Source organism: Chrysemys picta, chromosome 2 (assembly GCF_011386835.1).
Source record: "Chrysemys picta bellii isolate R12L10 chromosome 2, ASM1138683v2, whole genome shotgun sequence".
Lineage (NCBI taxonomy): Eukaryota > Metazoa > Chordata > Testudines > Emydidae > Chrysemys > Chrysemys picta.
Window position 1 is genome coordinate 112,843,015 of NC_088792.1, and position 15,946 is coordinate 112,858,960.

Below are 15,946 nucleotides of genomic sequence, written 5' to 3' on the forward strand. Positions count from 1 at the left end.
AAGATACTCTGAGCATCACAGCTAAATACAAGGTGGAACAGACTGTTTAGCTTATGTAGTTAGCACATACTCTAAGGCAGCGTTTCCGAAACTGGGGGTCCCGACCCAAAAGGAGATTGCAAGTCTATTGTAGGGGGTTGCGAGATCAGAAAAAAATATTGTTGGCAGAAGGGAGAGCTCCATGGGGAGGGGGTACATCAGCCACTTCTCTCTGGCCACCCAGCTCTGAAGGCAGCGCTTCTGCCAGCAGAAGCGCAGAAGTAGGGATGGCAATACCATACCATGCCTCCCTTACTTCAGCTCTGAAAGCAGCACTGCCGCTAGCAGCCACGGAGGATGGATGGCCAGCAGCCACCACTCTCTGGCGCAGATGAGTGGCAATACCATACCATACATAATGGTTACATGTTTCATTTAAAGCTCCTATGAGTACGTACAGTAATTTGCTATCGTTTTTGGGTGGTGAGTTCATCAAAGCCTGAAATATTTGAAATATTTTCAAAGCTTCTCAGCCTAAAAGACAACTGAGAAGCTTGGAGATTATAGCGGAAGAAGCAGACAAAAAGGGACAGCCCCCAAAGGTGGCCTCTCCAGCCAAATGGATTGAAGGAGACCAACACAATAGGAGACTAGATTCAAAAATAGAGGACGACAGATTTATGTAGGGTCGTAGAGATTACAAGAAACTTGAACTTCATGCAATGGAGAAGGCGGTCAAGAAGGATGGTCTTGTTAACAGACTGAGATTCAGTAATTGGGTTCAGATCCAAGGCTCTACAATAGACTTTGTATGGTCTCAGACAAGTTCCTCAAATTAGGTTTTCCCTTCTGTAAAATGGGGATAACATAGTTGTATCTCACAGAGGTGTTGAATGTGAGGCATTCATATACTGCAGTGCTGAGGGCCAAATAATTTGATAGGGGGAAAAAAAGTCAGAATCAAGCACCTTTCTGTAGGAAGCACCTGCAAGACTTGAACTCTACTGTGATGTATGATTCAATAGAAATAAAGTCAAACGTGAACTCAAGTTATTGACCTGAGTCACAGTTGTATCAAATTTCCACAATCTCAATGACTCTTGTTCTACACTATAGGACTATGACAACAGAAACTGATTTGTCATATAACTCACCAATCACAAATCAGAAATTTTCTCATATGAGAAGTTATGACCACAGGAATTAAGCAACAGCGACATGGATGTGATCCTAGTAAGTTTCACACTGATACAAATAGCAAATCCCTATAAGAAGCAAGAACAGTGGTACTCAGTCTACATTAGGAAATTTCACAAAAACATCAAGTGATTCTACTACCTGTGCAACTGAACCAGAGTTAGCAGAGGTGGAAGCTCTTAAGACAACAGCTTCCTAATTGAATCTGTTAATCTGAGGACAACCTAAAAAGCAAGTTAAATGCTGTGAGAAACAAGGTCTGCTGCTGGATACTCATCTACATTAGAGCTGCAAAAATAAAAAATATACTAACTCCTGTTCAGCTAAAATAATGGTAGGCACAGTCATTTTTCCTTGTTTTTCAGTATTTCCTGAAGCAAACAAGGCTACAAAATGTTCTGTTCATACCAATATGGTTTATTGATGGAAGAGAGAAAATGCTTCCTTTTCCTCACTTTATAAAGAGTGCCCCCCCCCCCTTTCCCCCCAGCAGCTGCAATTGCTGCTGGTCCTGCATCCAGAGCTTCAATGGAAGCTCAGCAAGAGCAGCTGTGTGAAAGACCATTCCTACTGGCACCCCTGGGTAAGAACAGCAGCATAGCCAAGATCTTCACCCACAGCATCTACCCACTGGACATTTCAGAAGAGCAAAGCAAGGGTAAAGATTAAGGCATTTTAAAGCCTATTGATCATCTAACAAGATAAACACTAACCAGTCAAGTACTAGCCCGTTCAATATTTTTAAAAGATTTTTAAAACATCAGCCTGCCACATCATATGTATTTGTTAGTATGCTGGTGTGGTTTCTTCCGGTTAATGCTGTCCTTAATTAATTATGCCAATGTACTGTAACAAATGTCAAATCAACTCACCCACTGTTTGGAAACCCTTGTGTTACATAAAATAGTGGGATAAATTAAAGATAGCACTTGATTCCCTTCCTTGCACAAGCATTTTAAGTTGCTGCCTGAGACCCAGTAATAGTTTCTCAGTTTACATAATCTTCCTCCATCACTGTCACTCTCTGTGGTAAAGCTACCCTTCCAGTTAGTTGCAAAAGAAGTTTCTGGAGCTGAACAATGCTCCTTTAAAGGGACATTGTCAACTTAGAGATCACATTTTTTCAAGATTCTTTTTACCCTACAAGTGTATACTGATGTATTTCAATTATTACTACCCTACAATGAAAAAGCCTCTATCCTAGGCTCTGGGCACTATTAAGAATCTTGCAAAAAAAAACAATAAAACAGACCCATCCGTTATTCCAAGATCAAATACCTTATAAAACTAAAGTTTTATTTAATGTCTCCCACTGCTACCCACCTAATTAAGGGCCAGGGAAGAGAGATGAGCCTCTCACCACACCCTGAAAGTTAAACACTGGCTAATACAGACCAAGGTGGGAAGTGAGTTCCAAAGACATGCATCTCAAGTTCCTCCACTGACTGCAACTTCACCTGAACGTCAGAGGGAGTGAGTTGGTCTCAGATCAGGAGATGCAGGCTATTTAGGGTTTTGTGTCAAGAATAAAAATCTTACAGTCAACCCAAGCTTATTGTAACTGAAAGAAAAATGTTGGCTATTTCACAAATATTTTTGTATTATGTGCCTCACTATTTCCCCTGTACAGTCAGTTTCTACTGTTTGTGTTCTCCCATAGTCACAGAAGGGAGGCAAAAAGTTGTAAGAACTGGAAAATGTGATTGTACTGCCACAAAAACTGGGAGAGGAATCAATGTTAATGTATGAACCTGAAATGTTTTATTTATTTTGACTGATTTCACATTGACAGCATCTTTTAAAAATCAGCCACAAGGAGCACTAAACCAGATACTCAGCTCCCCAGGCCCTCCAACCAAAGGGACAAAAGATCAGGATTTAAAACTTCCTTTGTGGAAGTATAAACTGCTCTTGGTCACCTACATCGTCCAGGGTTTCAGAATATAAACAAATACCTGTTAGTGGATTAGAGTCAGACCTTCATTTGAATGTATTAAAACTCCTGAAGGAGTTCACAGCTATTACAGGAATATATAAAAATATTTATGCAATTTTGAAAGTCAGTGGTTTCTATTTTTGGTGAAAGATGTTCTTTAAGAATCTTTGTACTCTATTCCATAAACCCATATATTTAAATAATCAAAAAAGCGAGTAATGGAAATGTTAACCAGCTCTTTAATATACTAACAAACTATATCAATTTCTTTGATTTTATGATGGGCCTATTCCACATAATGGACTAAATTTGATCAAAGATTATAAAAGAAAAAAAGACTTCAGGGGAACTGGAAGAAGGGCATATCACAATACCTTTATGATGTAACAAGTCACATGGTTTATGCATGTTTTATTTTGGAGAATTACATTTAGAAAGTTAATATCAAGTTAAGTAAATTAAATTAAAAGTTTGATTACAATACTGCAGAAGCTGATTTCACACAAGAATTATTGTTTTAATAGCTTGTTTTATTCCTAGATAAGAAATAGGAAGCTAAGACAATGAATAATTGGACAAATTTAAACAGGGAAAAAGGTTAATACTGGGCAGATATACATTAGGAGCAGTGTTTAATCTATTTATTAACAATCCTGAAGAAGGGGTAAGGAGTGATATAGCAAAGCCTACAGATGACAAAATTATTTAGGTTAGTTAAAGTCAGAGAGGATTGAGGAAATTCAGAGAGATCTTAACCAAGTTAGGTGAACGGACAACACGATGGCAGATGAAGTTCAATGTCAATAAATGCATAGTAATAAGAGAAAAAACTGAATTACTAATACAATCCACAGAATTCTAATTTAACTATCAGCTCAGGAAACTGACCTGAGCATCTCTGGACAGCTCAAGGACGACCTCTGCACAATGTGAAACTACTCAAAAAAAAAGACAAATAAGGTATTAGGATGCCCCATGAATGTGACAGAGAAAATAAATTGAAATAATGTCATTATATAAATTAATGGTTCAATCATCTGGAATATTGCATGCGCCAGCAAAAAGGATATTGCAGGATAACAAGAGGGTCAAAAAAAGCTGACAAAAATGAGTTGGGTACAGAAAAATTCATATGAAGAGACTAAAAAAGGGACATGATATAAGTACACACATTTATGAGCCGTTTACACAAGGGTAGGGGATGTTCAGTGAAAATGAAAGGCAGCAAATTCAACTCTCATAAAAAGGATTACTTATTCACACTATACAAAATTGAAGGTCAGAACTCAGTGCCATATGTCATTGAGGCCAAAATGAAGGAAGATCTAAAGAGGGACTGGACATTTATGTACATATCGAATTAATAGTTACTGCTAACATTTTTGAAAGGGATATAAAACCCCACATTCTTCAGGGTTTAAGCCAATCTATTACAGGAGGATGAGATGTTAAGTGGCACACATTATCCCACATGTGCTTACAGTGAGATTTGTTACATTTCCTATAAGGCATCTTGTGCGGGTTACTGTCCGAGGCTGCATACTGGACTAGATCAACTATGGATAGGCTCCAGTATGTCAATTTCCATGACAAGTTTAAATCCAATGCGAATTTAAATAGAACTGTTTAAAAGGTTTTTTTGTTTTTAAGAAAATTTAAGGATCAACAGGCCCTGAACTCTAGCAGCACTACTGGACTAAAACATGTACTAAAAACTTGAAGGTAAAATTGATGTATCAAGATATACGAGAATCTGGATTGCGAGCTATCGGCAAGAGTTTAACACACACACAGGAAGCCTGCGAAGTTTTCCAACCTTCACCTTCATCAACTGAAGTACCATTTTTTTAAAGTATTACTTCCATCCTGAAAATGTGATTTTCGTATGTCTTAAGCTTTTTAAATTTTCAAGCATCAATAAATACACTGAAATTGCTAGCTCCTTACACTTTCCTAAAATCCTGGAAGATATTTGGAGACCTTACTGAATTAATAGACTTCATTCCACAAATTAAGGATGAATGTGCAATAGTTAAGTAATTACTTTTAGGAGAAAGACGTGAACACATTGGATATTTGCTAGTAATAAAGAGGATAAAAGACTTTAAGATGAGAATTCAGAATTTTAAAGAAGCAATAGTATTTTTATACTGTCAGTTAAAATAGTCACCTAACCCAATATTATGGCAATATTATAACATTAATGCCATTACAAACTTCTATAGTTCTAGAAAATAGAGATAGTCAAATAAACACTTTTCAAGAAGCAGAGAAAGCCAGATTCTAGTTTTAATTTCTAGGCCAAATCCTATCCAGTGCACTCTCACAAAATTCCTACTGATTTCAAAAGGAGTTGTGTTTGATTACAGCAGAGGTGGGCAAACCACGGCCCACAGGACCATCCTGGCCGGCCCCTAAGCTCCCAGCTGGGGACGCTAGCCCCCGGCCCCGCTCCCACTGTCCCCCCTCCCCCACAGCCACACTGGGAGCACTCTGGCCCGGGCTGCGTAGCTTGCACCCCTCCCACCTCCCAGGCTTTCCAATAAGCCAGTCCAGCCGCTCTGAGCGGCATGGTAAGGGGGTGGGGTCCCGGGGGCGGTTAGGGGCAGGAAGACCTGGGGACAATCAGGGGACAGGGAGCGGTTGGATAAGGGGTGAGGTCCCAGGGAGCAGTTAGGGGCAGGGGGTCCTGGGAGGCGGTCAGGGGATGGGGAGGTTGGATAGGCATGGGAGTCCCAGGGGGGCCTGTTGGGGGGCAGGGGTGTGGATAGGGGGCAGGGTTCCGAAGGGGCGGTGGTCAGGGGACAAGGAGCGGGGATTGGATGGGTTGGGGGCTCTGAGGGGGGCAGTCAGGGGGCGGGAAGGGGTAGATAGGGGGTGGGGGCCAGGGTGTTTGGGAAGGCACAGCCTTCCCTACCCAGCCCTCCATACCGTTTTGCAACCCTGATGTGGCCCTTGGGCCAAAAAGTTTGCCCACCCCTGGATTACAGCAACCAAATATGTGGAGATCATCCTTGTAGTTCAATGTAGAAGTGCATTGACAAACCAACTTGGGGAAGACTGCAGTGTTGATGTCTATACTGTATTGGTGCTGTGAACTGATGACTTCAGCCTGCTATTAACCCAATACCTTTCACAGTACTAATGTTACTAAAACAAATTTAAAATACAAAACCACTCAATTTTTATATTTAACTGATAAAAAAACTAATTCATCAAATGTGTAGGGTAATTAAAATAAGTGATCTAAGATTTATTAGACGTGCACCCATCCATACACACTTTTTATTCTTATTTTCTGAGGGAAATAAAGAACAATTGAAGGTTCTTAAATGGGAAAAAATGTAACATGCAGATTTACATATACATGGGCTCTTGAATACTAGCCTTGCCAAATGAAAGGGTAGCAAAGACAAATAGCCTTCACTGATGAAATAGCAGCATCCTGTTCTGCCAGCACAACAGTTTGGCACACAAGATTCACCAACACCTTCTGGCTAGCTACTTTCAAAAATGAGTTGTTCCCATGATACCTTTCAACAAATCTAATTTGAGATGACAGGGACATTTTAAAAAGTGTATATGTAAAACAGCTGCACCACTTCAAAACTGAACCATCCAATGCCTGTCATACAGTACTTATGGAATTTCCACCACACTTATTTACATCTCTAAAGTGTACTGCCCATCTCAAGTATCTTTATTTATATAATCTACCAGTCTGAAAAGAGTGCTCAATAATAAAATTCCAAGAACACTCTTGCTCCTGGATTCCAGAAGTCTCACCTCAGAAGTGATGCATGCCCTTGCTGTGCTGAAAAAGCTTCAAGGATATCATTCACATCACCTCCTGTTAACAGTGCATCTACAATATTTATTATTAACACCACTGGTTCTAAAAATGTTTGCCTGCTGACTTGTGTTCAGATTTTGTAGCCAACGTCACAAAACTGATAAATATACATTGAAATCTTATACAGCCTTACCAAAACCGTTTACTAAACTGTAACAATCCAGCATTAAATGAAGAACCTGAATAAAATTCCAAACCCCAGAAAATGATGAAGCCGGCAATGGGAAGTGAAATGCTTCCTCCAGTATGAACAAGCTTTTGCAATAAAAATGGATTCTCTGGTGCCCTAAGTCAGAAATGTAACAGGCAGCACAGTTGCCACTGTTTTTGCAAAGGATCCCCAGTGAGGAGTAAGAGAGTGTATAAAATACATACCTAGGTACATAGTTTTGGTTTGCACAGCTGTTGGTTGCTGTAAATTTACAGTTCATATAGCACCAACACAATTTATACGGAGAACAGAAAATTCTGGTTCACCTTTTTCACTCCCACAAAAAATATTTTCCAAAGCAGCTGCTGCACAGAAAGACAGCCTTTATTTGGTGTCTCACCCCAGAAGTGTAGCAGTTACAGGTTCTGGATGCTGCTGAAAGCAACGAGCTACTGTGACCTAAAAGATTTGGCCATATTTAGTAATAAGTCTGGGGAAAGAAGAAAGGTTCGTCTTTCTTAAAAAATACTCGCCCACTATTAAAATAATCAGTGGGGGCACATGCAAACTAACTTGTTTTAAAGCAACTGCCAAAAACGAAAGCATTAGTTTTTTTTTATCCTCTTCAGCTTTATGAATTAAAAGTAAATAAAACAAACCTGCCTCAGAGTCCACTGGATAAGAGAGTCTGAAATATTAGTCACACATTATGTAATAACCATTAAGCGATCAAACTTCATGTGACAGTGGTGCAAAGGGGAAGAGCTGGGGGATGCAGCTGTTACTCTCCTGACCCCAGGCACAGAACAAGTTCCGTGCCCGTAGTAGCAAGTCCCCCATTCCCTAAACGCCCCCGGTCCGCTCTCACAGGAGCACTCCTGCAAGCCCCAGTCAAAGGGCGAGTGGGTTTTTTCACCCCAGCGGATCCGTGACGAGCAGCGGCTGTTGAGGTTCCCCGGCAATGACGAGGGGAACCACAACGAGAACCAGTTTCTTCTTTTCACTGACTCGCTTCCTCAAGGCGGGTGAGCGCCCGAGCCAGCGCCCCCGCTCGGCCCCGGACGGGGGAAGCAGCCCCCTCCCCAAAGCCTCACTCACCTCGGCACTTGGTCCGCAAGCGATGGCCCCGGTCCTCCCGGCCGCGCTGCTCACACCCGGGGGACGTACCAGCAGCCGCCCGGAGAGCGCCGAGCCCCCCGGCCCCGGGAAGCCGCTACTGGAGAAAGGAGCAGCCACTGCTCCGGTCACAGCGCAGAGTCCGCGCGCCCGGCCGGGGGGCACCAGGTGCGAGGCGAGGAGCGATCAGCGGGGTGACTCCGCCGGGGGCGGGGGGAAGCTCCGTCCCTCTCGCAAAGTTCAGGCGCGGCTGATACCGGGTCCGCCTCCCGGCTCGCAGCGGCGGCTGCGGAGACCCCGAGTCCCGGCGCCTCCGGCCGCTCCCGCCTGAAACTGGCCCGCGGCGCAGCAGAACCGCACCGCTCGCCGCCGCCCCGTCCCCGTCCTTCCGCGGCCGCCGGGAGCCCCGCTCCGGGCGCAGCGCGAGGCAGTTACACACAGGGCCGCCTGGCGGGACCCCTCCGCCGCCCCCCGGCGCTGCTCCTGAGCGCCGCGTCTCCCGCACGCCGCTGCCTCCGGAGACCTCCTCAGCGCCGCGTCTCCATGGCCGGCCGGGGGCGGCGGCTTCCTCGCGGGGTGGGGGGAAGGGGTGGTAACGGCTCCGGCGCGCGAACGCGTCTCCTGCGCCTCGCTCGGTGAAAGGTGGAGCCCACGCGCTGTCCCGGCCCGGGCTCCGCCCTCCACCCGTCCGGCCCCGCCCACCGGTAACCCGGATCTCCAGAGTAGCCACGTGGTGCACCACTGGCGGGCGGGGGGGTTGCCCGGCTCGCGGTGGGGAGTAAGTGCCGATGTGCCTGAGGTGAGTGGCGTGAGGATGGGAGGGGTGGAGTTGCAGTGTTATGGAGGCAGCATATAAAGCTATTCTGTATAATATTCATATATTAGTCTGTATTCATAGCTGCGCGTCACCTTGGCTATCCAGAGACTGAGGGCAGGGTGTTTCAGGGGAGGGTTTTGGCTGTGATGCAGGACAACCCATAGGGGGTGAGCAGAACACTCAATATGCCTGCTCTCGACCGCACCCTTTGCATACTGTGTAATTGGAAGCAGCTGTCAGACATATATTTTGCACTTACATTTTTTTCAGATTGGAGAAAAAAAGGGTTGTTTTTTTTTCCGAACATGCACTTTCTTTGGCACAAAAAGTTAAGAACGTATAGGGAAGAGACAGACGTATTGTCCTCAAGGCATTACAGATGGACTGGCCATAGTCTGTTTTGGATCCTAAAACTGCAACTGTATTTTTAATATATGCAACACAAATATCTTTATGTAATCTTCTAGACTAGTTTTTCAAAGTGACACATGTTTGCAGGCAGATATTGTACTTGCGCATGCATACTCTATAGATGTCACAGTAAGATGATCAGCACGTATGGCACTTTCTATATAATCGTTGCCATCTCAGCCTCAGTTAAGTCAGTGTACAGGCGCACTTGTGTGCAGCAGGTTACTGTAGCTCCAGAAGGGAGCTGATCGATGTAGTGTGCAATCATTATATATGGAGTAGAAGAAAGTCTTGTTTTAGCACATTACTCCATAAGGTTCTGATCCTGCATTTAGTTCTGTAGAGACAAACTCCTGCAAGTATGTGGAACCCCATTGCAGTCATAGATCTCTGCCCAAGCACAGGGAGTTACCCATACAGAGCTCATTGCAGGATTAGGGCTTTTTACACATACGGCAGGTAGTGAAATTTTTATGTAGAGAGCATTTAATTCAACTGGAAAGATACTCCAAAGAGTAAAGCAAGTCATTAGACAATGATATTTTCCAGTTGGAACAGGGCTTCTGAAAATGATTCTAGTTTTTTCAGGGTGGATTTGATTTACATGATTTAAATCACTAGTCAGGAAGACTCGATTTAATCATGGATTTCTACATAAAAGTGCATTCTTATAGGTTGTTATAACCTTAATATACATTCTTCACAACTCAGAGCTAGATGTAGGTTTTATTTTTAGAAGGTACACACTATACATTTTTAAGTGATTTTATTTTGAAAACTTTTCAGATTAGTTTTACAGCTATATCAGAAAATGAATGATTGTTTGGTTATTTCATTTACCAAAGGTAATTGAAGCAGATATTTATGAAGTCATTGGGAGGTGAACTAGCTCCAATTCAACAGGTTAATTAATCATTAATATTTGGAAGATTTTCTTGCCATGCTATATTAGGAGGAGAACATCACCAGACAGACATTTAAATTGTTTTATTTAACTAAAACAACAACGTTATGTATTCTGGATTTTTTTCTTCAACAGCAAACATATAATATTTTAACAAAACAAGCATACGAATTTTTGAATTGAGTTAAACATTCAAGTTTTTGAATCAGGTTTGTTTTTGTTAAAATTGTTTTGAACTAAAATAGTTAAATGCAATATTTTAAAAAAAATTAAATGAAATTGACTATGTCGGCCAGGTCAACATAAGAAACTTAAAATATTGGCTTCTGCAGCTAACTCAGTTGTCTTCACCTTCATTTTCCTGTTTGTTCATAATCGGGAAAAGAAAAACAAGCTTTCTCAATTTGGAATGAATTAGTCCAAAGGAAGAAAATATTCTTTCTACACCAGCAGAAGAAGCTACTGCTGTTAAAAGTGAGATTATCACTTCAACAGTCTCTGAATCCAAGTGCTTAAGTGACTTCCACCAGTTCACTGGTGTGACTTTCTTTAAAAACTCATCAGGAAACATATATTTCTTGAATGGTTTTTATTCCCAAACTGGGTCTCTTTTACGGCCTGCTGCCATTATAGGTTTTCCCTTCTAGTGAGAGAATGGTATGGTAGATCTCAAATCAATGAAGGCTCTATATTCAGAAAGACCTCAAGACTTCTGGAATATGCTGCTCAAACAGTTTCACTTTTGTTTCTACTGCCTGTCCCTCCCTTCTCACATTTATCTCCAGACTTCTTCTCCTTGTCCAGATCTATTCCACCTCCAACAATCTTCTGTTCATTGAACTTTTTGAAACTTTGCACTTTTAGAGAGAGGTAAGGGATTGACTCTGTGTACACAAATTTGCAGAGGGACAATAAGGCTGAGGTCTGTTATTTCTCACCTCTATATATTATTTATTTATTTTAAAACATTTTTTGCTGTTAACAAGCATGTTATCTCTGGAGACCTAAATCCACAGTTTGAGAACTGCAAAACTAATCATCTCTGATGGTATCTTCTAGACTGAGCACTGAGTCTCATTGGGTAGATAGAAAGATTAACCTAAATAATCTATACAGAAGCCCCTGGAACTCCATATGATTAGGTCCCTAATCCATGAACTACTGAAACTCATTTACAAAACTTTTCTTAAAACATTACATGAATATATATTCTCATACTATAGAATTAATAATCCCTATTCCAGGATGAGATATCTTTGAGCTATAATGTATCTTAATTAAAACTATCTTTAGATAGGTATTTTCCTCAAAAAGCATTTTATCAAAAAAATCAATTTAAATAAAAAAAGTCAGATTTTTTAATTATTTTTTAAATCATTGATTTTTATCTACCCTGCACACACATCTTTGCTTGCATACATTTCTAAATTGCTCGTTTCAATGTCCTCTTTAAAAATCTAGTCTTCAAATCAAAACCTGAGTGAAGAAAATATTAGAATCACAGTAAACAATAAATCTTCTAATTTTTTTAAACAATGTAAAGCTTTTAAAATTGTTTACATCACCCAAAAATGTGCTAAGTGCTTTACAGATATAAAATTAGATCATTCTCTGCTAGATTTGCTACGCTAAGAACATCAGCAGTTGTTTGTCCCCTTTTTTCTAGTGATTCCATCCATGTTTTCCTTCCAAGCTTCCTCATTCAGCACTTGTGCTCCCCTTTCCAATTAATATAGCACATAACCTGAGTTATTTTCTTTTCTGTAATTGTAAAAGTCCTTGCTACCTGTTGTTCCTGGTATATATCACTGCTGTAGACTCTCTTTCCAGGAGGAAACTCTGGTCTTTTTAAAAGGGCCACTGTAAGTATCTATGCTTCCAAATCACTGGTTTTGGATGTTCGTCTCTTCAAAAGGATTTACTGAAGATGAGAGACAAGCCATGCAAGTTCCGAATCTATATAGACTTCTACAGATGTTGATTTTAAAACAGACCATGAACATGTACTTGCAGAATCACACTTCTCAATATTTTTTGTCATTCACAGTTGATGGTTATATACAGCCCTGGTTTTGGAAACATTCCAGAATATGTTTAAGATAATCACTAGATGAAATGTGCCTCTTTAAGAGGTAAGGGTTGGATGATAGAATAAAAAGGTTCCGTAGTGGTTGGACTCCAACTGTCTGTACTTAAATTCTTGGTCTGTGGAAGCTCTGGCCTAACCAGAGGGGACCTAGTGCCTTTTGGAATCCACAGGCCTCAGTTAGTTGCCTACGCCTTTCTAGGTAATGCATGGAGAGAGTTAGGTGCCTAAAGCCTGGTCTGCACTAGAAAATTAGGTCAGTTTAACTGCATCGGTCAGGGGTGTGAAAAATCCACACCCCTGAGCGACGTTGTTAAACCGACCTAAGTCTCCTAGACAACGAGAATTCTCCCGTCGATCTAGCTACTGCCTGTCATGGATGTGGATTACCTCTGCTGACAGAAGAATCCTTCCTGTTGGTGTAGGTAGTGTCTACACTGAAGCGTGCAGCTGCAGTGGCACATTTGTACTGCTGTGACTTTTTAAGTGTAGACAAGCCCTAAGAATGGGATTCACAGAAGCCAGCATATTGAGCCTAAAATAGCCAATAGAGAATGCCAATGAGGAGTGTGGGCCTAAGGACCACCCAAAGAGATTTAGGCACTTAAAATGAGGCCAGAGGGAAGCATGTCCCTCCATTTGAGATTCACAGCCATGACCCATCTCCAGGAATTAGGCACTTAAGTTCCTTCTCACAAATAGGAAGAGCTGTTGTCACCCCTCTTATAACCTTTAGCCTACCTACCCACAGTGTAGGAGACCCAGTTTGAAATCCCGTGCCTGCTGTGGAAAATGGATTTGAACACAGGGTTCTCGCCTTTTGGGGGGGGTCGGGGGGGGAAAGAGTACCCTAACCACTGAGCTATGGGGTATTCTAGAGCAGGCCTCTCTCCTGTTGAATCTGTTCCACTATGTATAATTAAACATGCACTGGGCCAGAGAGAGAGAGAGAGAGAGAGAGTGGATTGCAATACCTAAATCCCTTTGTGGATCTGGGCCTTAGGTATTGCAATGTCTAACTTTTAGGCACCAAGAAAAAAATCACTGAACAACGAGATCCACAAAATCTGAGTTAGGAATCTAGGCTCCCTATAAAAAGAATAGGGAGAGAGAGGTGCCTTAGACTGCAAGCTACAAAAGCCAACACACTAGGCAAGAAACTGCCTAAGCTAGCCAATGGGAGATGTCAATGCTAGGGGTGCATCGTAGTTTGGCTTCTGAGTCTGAGCTTCAGGGAGGCACTTATCTCTGCTTGGGATCCGCAGCTGGGAACCCCTTTCCTGGAGTCAGGCAGACCTGCCTAACTCCACACAAAATGGGAAGGACGGGGAGTGGAGAAGCAGAAGTCCCACCCTCAGAGCATTTAGTCCAGTGGGTACTTATTTGGGAGACCCCAAGTTGAATTCTCCCCTCTGCCTGATAAAAGGGGATTTGAATAGTGAGGCCTCACCTCTCAGGGTCATGTCCTAACTACTAGATTAGAGTGGATCTCACTATTTCTGACCCAATTAATATTTAATTAAAGTAGAACAACTTCAATGGCAGAAATTGAGAAAGCCCCACATCAGATTATACCAATGGTTCCTAAACTTGTTCCGCCGCTTGTGCAGGGAGAGCCCCTGGCGGGTCGGGCCGGTTTGTGTACCTGCCGTGTCCGCAGGTTTGGCCGATCGTGGCTCCCAGTGGCCGCGGTTCACTGCTCTAGGCCAATGGGAGCTGCTGGAAGCAGCACGGGCTGAGCGACATACTCGCCGCCGCTTCTAGCAGCTCCCATTGGCCTGGAGCAGCGAACCGCGGCCAGTGGGAGCCGCGATTGGCCGAACCTGTGGACGCAGCAGGTAAACAAACCGGCCCGGACCGCCAGGGGCTTTCCCTGCACAAGCGGCGGAACAAGTCTGGGAACCACTGGATTATACCATAGCCTGGTGGTTGGGCACTCACCTGAGAGGTGGCAGATACCTGTTCAAATCTCTCTTCTTATCAGGTAGAGGGGAGAATTGAACCAGCAGTTACCCACAGCCTAACTGCATACCCTAATCAGCAGGCTACAGGTAACAAGGGAGGTCATCTTCTGGCCATTTTTGTATGGAGTTAGGCAGCAGCTGCCCATGCCTACCACATCAGGCCCTGTAGACGAGATAGGTGGAGGCACACCTGTCTTCCCCCAGTTTGTGGCATGCAATGGGGCTTAGGTGGGAGACAGGCATCTACATGCCTAGAATGAAACAGCAGTCCACGTACCCAGAGGGAGAGACATAGGTGCCTGGGGAACTTTTACAGCAGAAATTTAGACACCAAGTGAGTGGCGATACCTACAGGATTAGGCAGCAGCCAAGCAGGGATATTGTGGATTGCCTGGGGTTTAGGCACCTAAGTACTTTTGTGGGTCTAGCCCTTAGGGAATAGTGTAACAAGTTTATGGTATTTGTATTAGCAAAGGTGTGTTGAGATTTAGTGTTAAGGTATTGCAATCTATTAGTTTAATATTTTTATAAGAAAGTGTTGTTCTCTGGTTAATGTTTATATTGCATTTTCAGTGGGCTACTGGAGCTGAAAAATAGATCTGTTTTAAAGAAACCTCTTTCTATTGACTTGTAATTATTTCCATTGCATCACTTTTGCTCTCTGTTGAGTTTTATAGCCATATTGCTCCTTCAGACATGACCTGCATTTCCTATTAATGGGAGCTGTGCAAGCATTGAAGGTCAGTTTGGCCTTTAGGATTCTATCTAACTGAAATAGGCTGGGTTATGGCAGGGAAAAATAACTATTAGCATTGATAATTTTAGAGATTCTTAATTTCACAAGCTGCCTGTATTAGTCTTTCATGGTCCTATTGACTGGGAGCAATTTTTAAAACAGTGTTTCCAACCTTTTTGGGACTACTAACTGAAAACGAGTTAGGACTTTTCCACATAAAATCATCTTTCAGATTTAAATTTAGGATGGCTGGTAAAAAGTTTTCTACAAAAAAGAGTATGATTTGATTTTCCTTGTTCATCTGGGATCCCCTGTATCATTTCTGGCTCTTACTTGTTTCTTCAACCAAAAAGCAATTTGTTATCTTTCACCAGTTTTTCAGCAGTAGATATTCATGTGTGATTCAGACCAGCACGGCTTTTATGTAAGTATCCAGGGCTTCCATTTACAGTATCTGATTTTTTTTTCTCACTCAGAGGTTTTCATGAAGCTTTCCTTCCTTTTCAGGTTGAGGGAGAACTGAGTGTTGCATGTCTGCTTGCTCTGACTTGATTTGCCCCAGCATATCTTGAACTCCATCACATGTAGCATAAGAGGTAGGAGTTACAGCAGGTCCTGAAACATTAGTGTAAGCACATGGTAAGAGAAAATGCTGCAGGCAATTTTTGCTCTTTAATTTAAATTACAATCTACTCCACTATCTTCTTTGTCTAATAGACTGATACTGCATTTTGAAGCATTAGTTCCTGACTAAGGCTAGGTCTACACTACCCGCCTGAATCGGCGGGTAGAAATC

The 15,946-nt window shown here is 42.4% G+C and overlaps 2 protein-coding genes and 1 long non-coding RNA gene across 6 annotated transcripts in view; 1 reads left to right on the top strand and 2 right to left on the bottom strand.

Moving 5' to 3' along the window:
* GALNT1 (polypeptide N-acetylgalactosaminyltransferase 1) overlaps nt 1–8,922 on the bottom strand; it is a 200,325-nt gene extending 191,403 nt beyond the window's left edge. For 2 of the 4 annotated variants that reach the window (XM_008169368.4, XM_008169367.4), the window contains exon 1: nt 8,215–8,920. The gene's annotated coding sequence lies outside the window, so the exon portion shown is untranslated. Of the gene's footprint in view, nt 1–4,000; nt 4,051–8,214 lie in introns of those variants that run through there. The other 2 variants (XM_042842221.2, XM_065584000.1) reach the window with 2 other exon arrangements.
* Nucleotides 8,923–8,996: 74 nt separating this feature from the next.
* Nucleotides 8,997–15,946, top strand: part of INO80C (INO80 complex subunit C) — an 88,704-nt gene continuing 81,754 nt past the window's right edge. The window contains exon 1 of the mRNA XM_042842229.2: nt 8,997–9,031. The gene's annotated coding sequence lies outside the window, so the exon portion shown is untranslated. The remainder of the gene's footprint in view (nt 9,032–15,946) is intronic.
* LOC122172369 (uncharacterized) overlaps nt 14,321–15,946 on the bottom strand; it is a 39,317-nt gene continuing 37,691 nt past the window's right edge. Inside the window, exon 3 of the long non-coding RNA XR_006172630.2 lies at nt 14,321–15,765. This is a non-coding gene — a long non-coding RNA (uncharacterized LOC122172369). The remainder of the gene's footprint in view (nt 15,766–15,946) is intronic.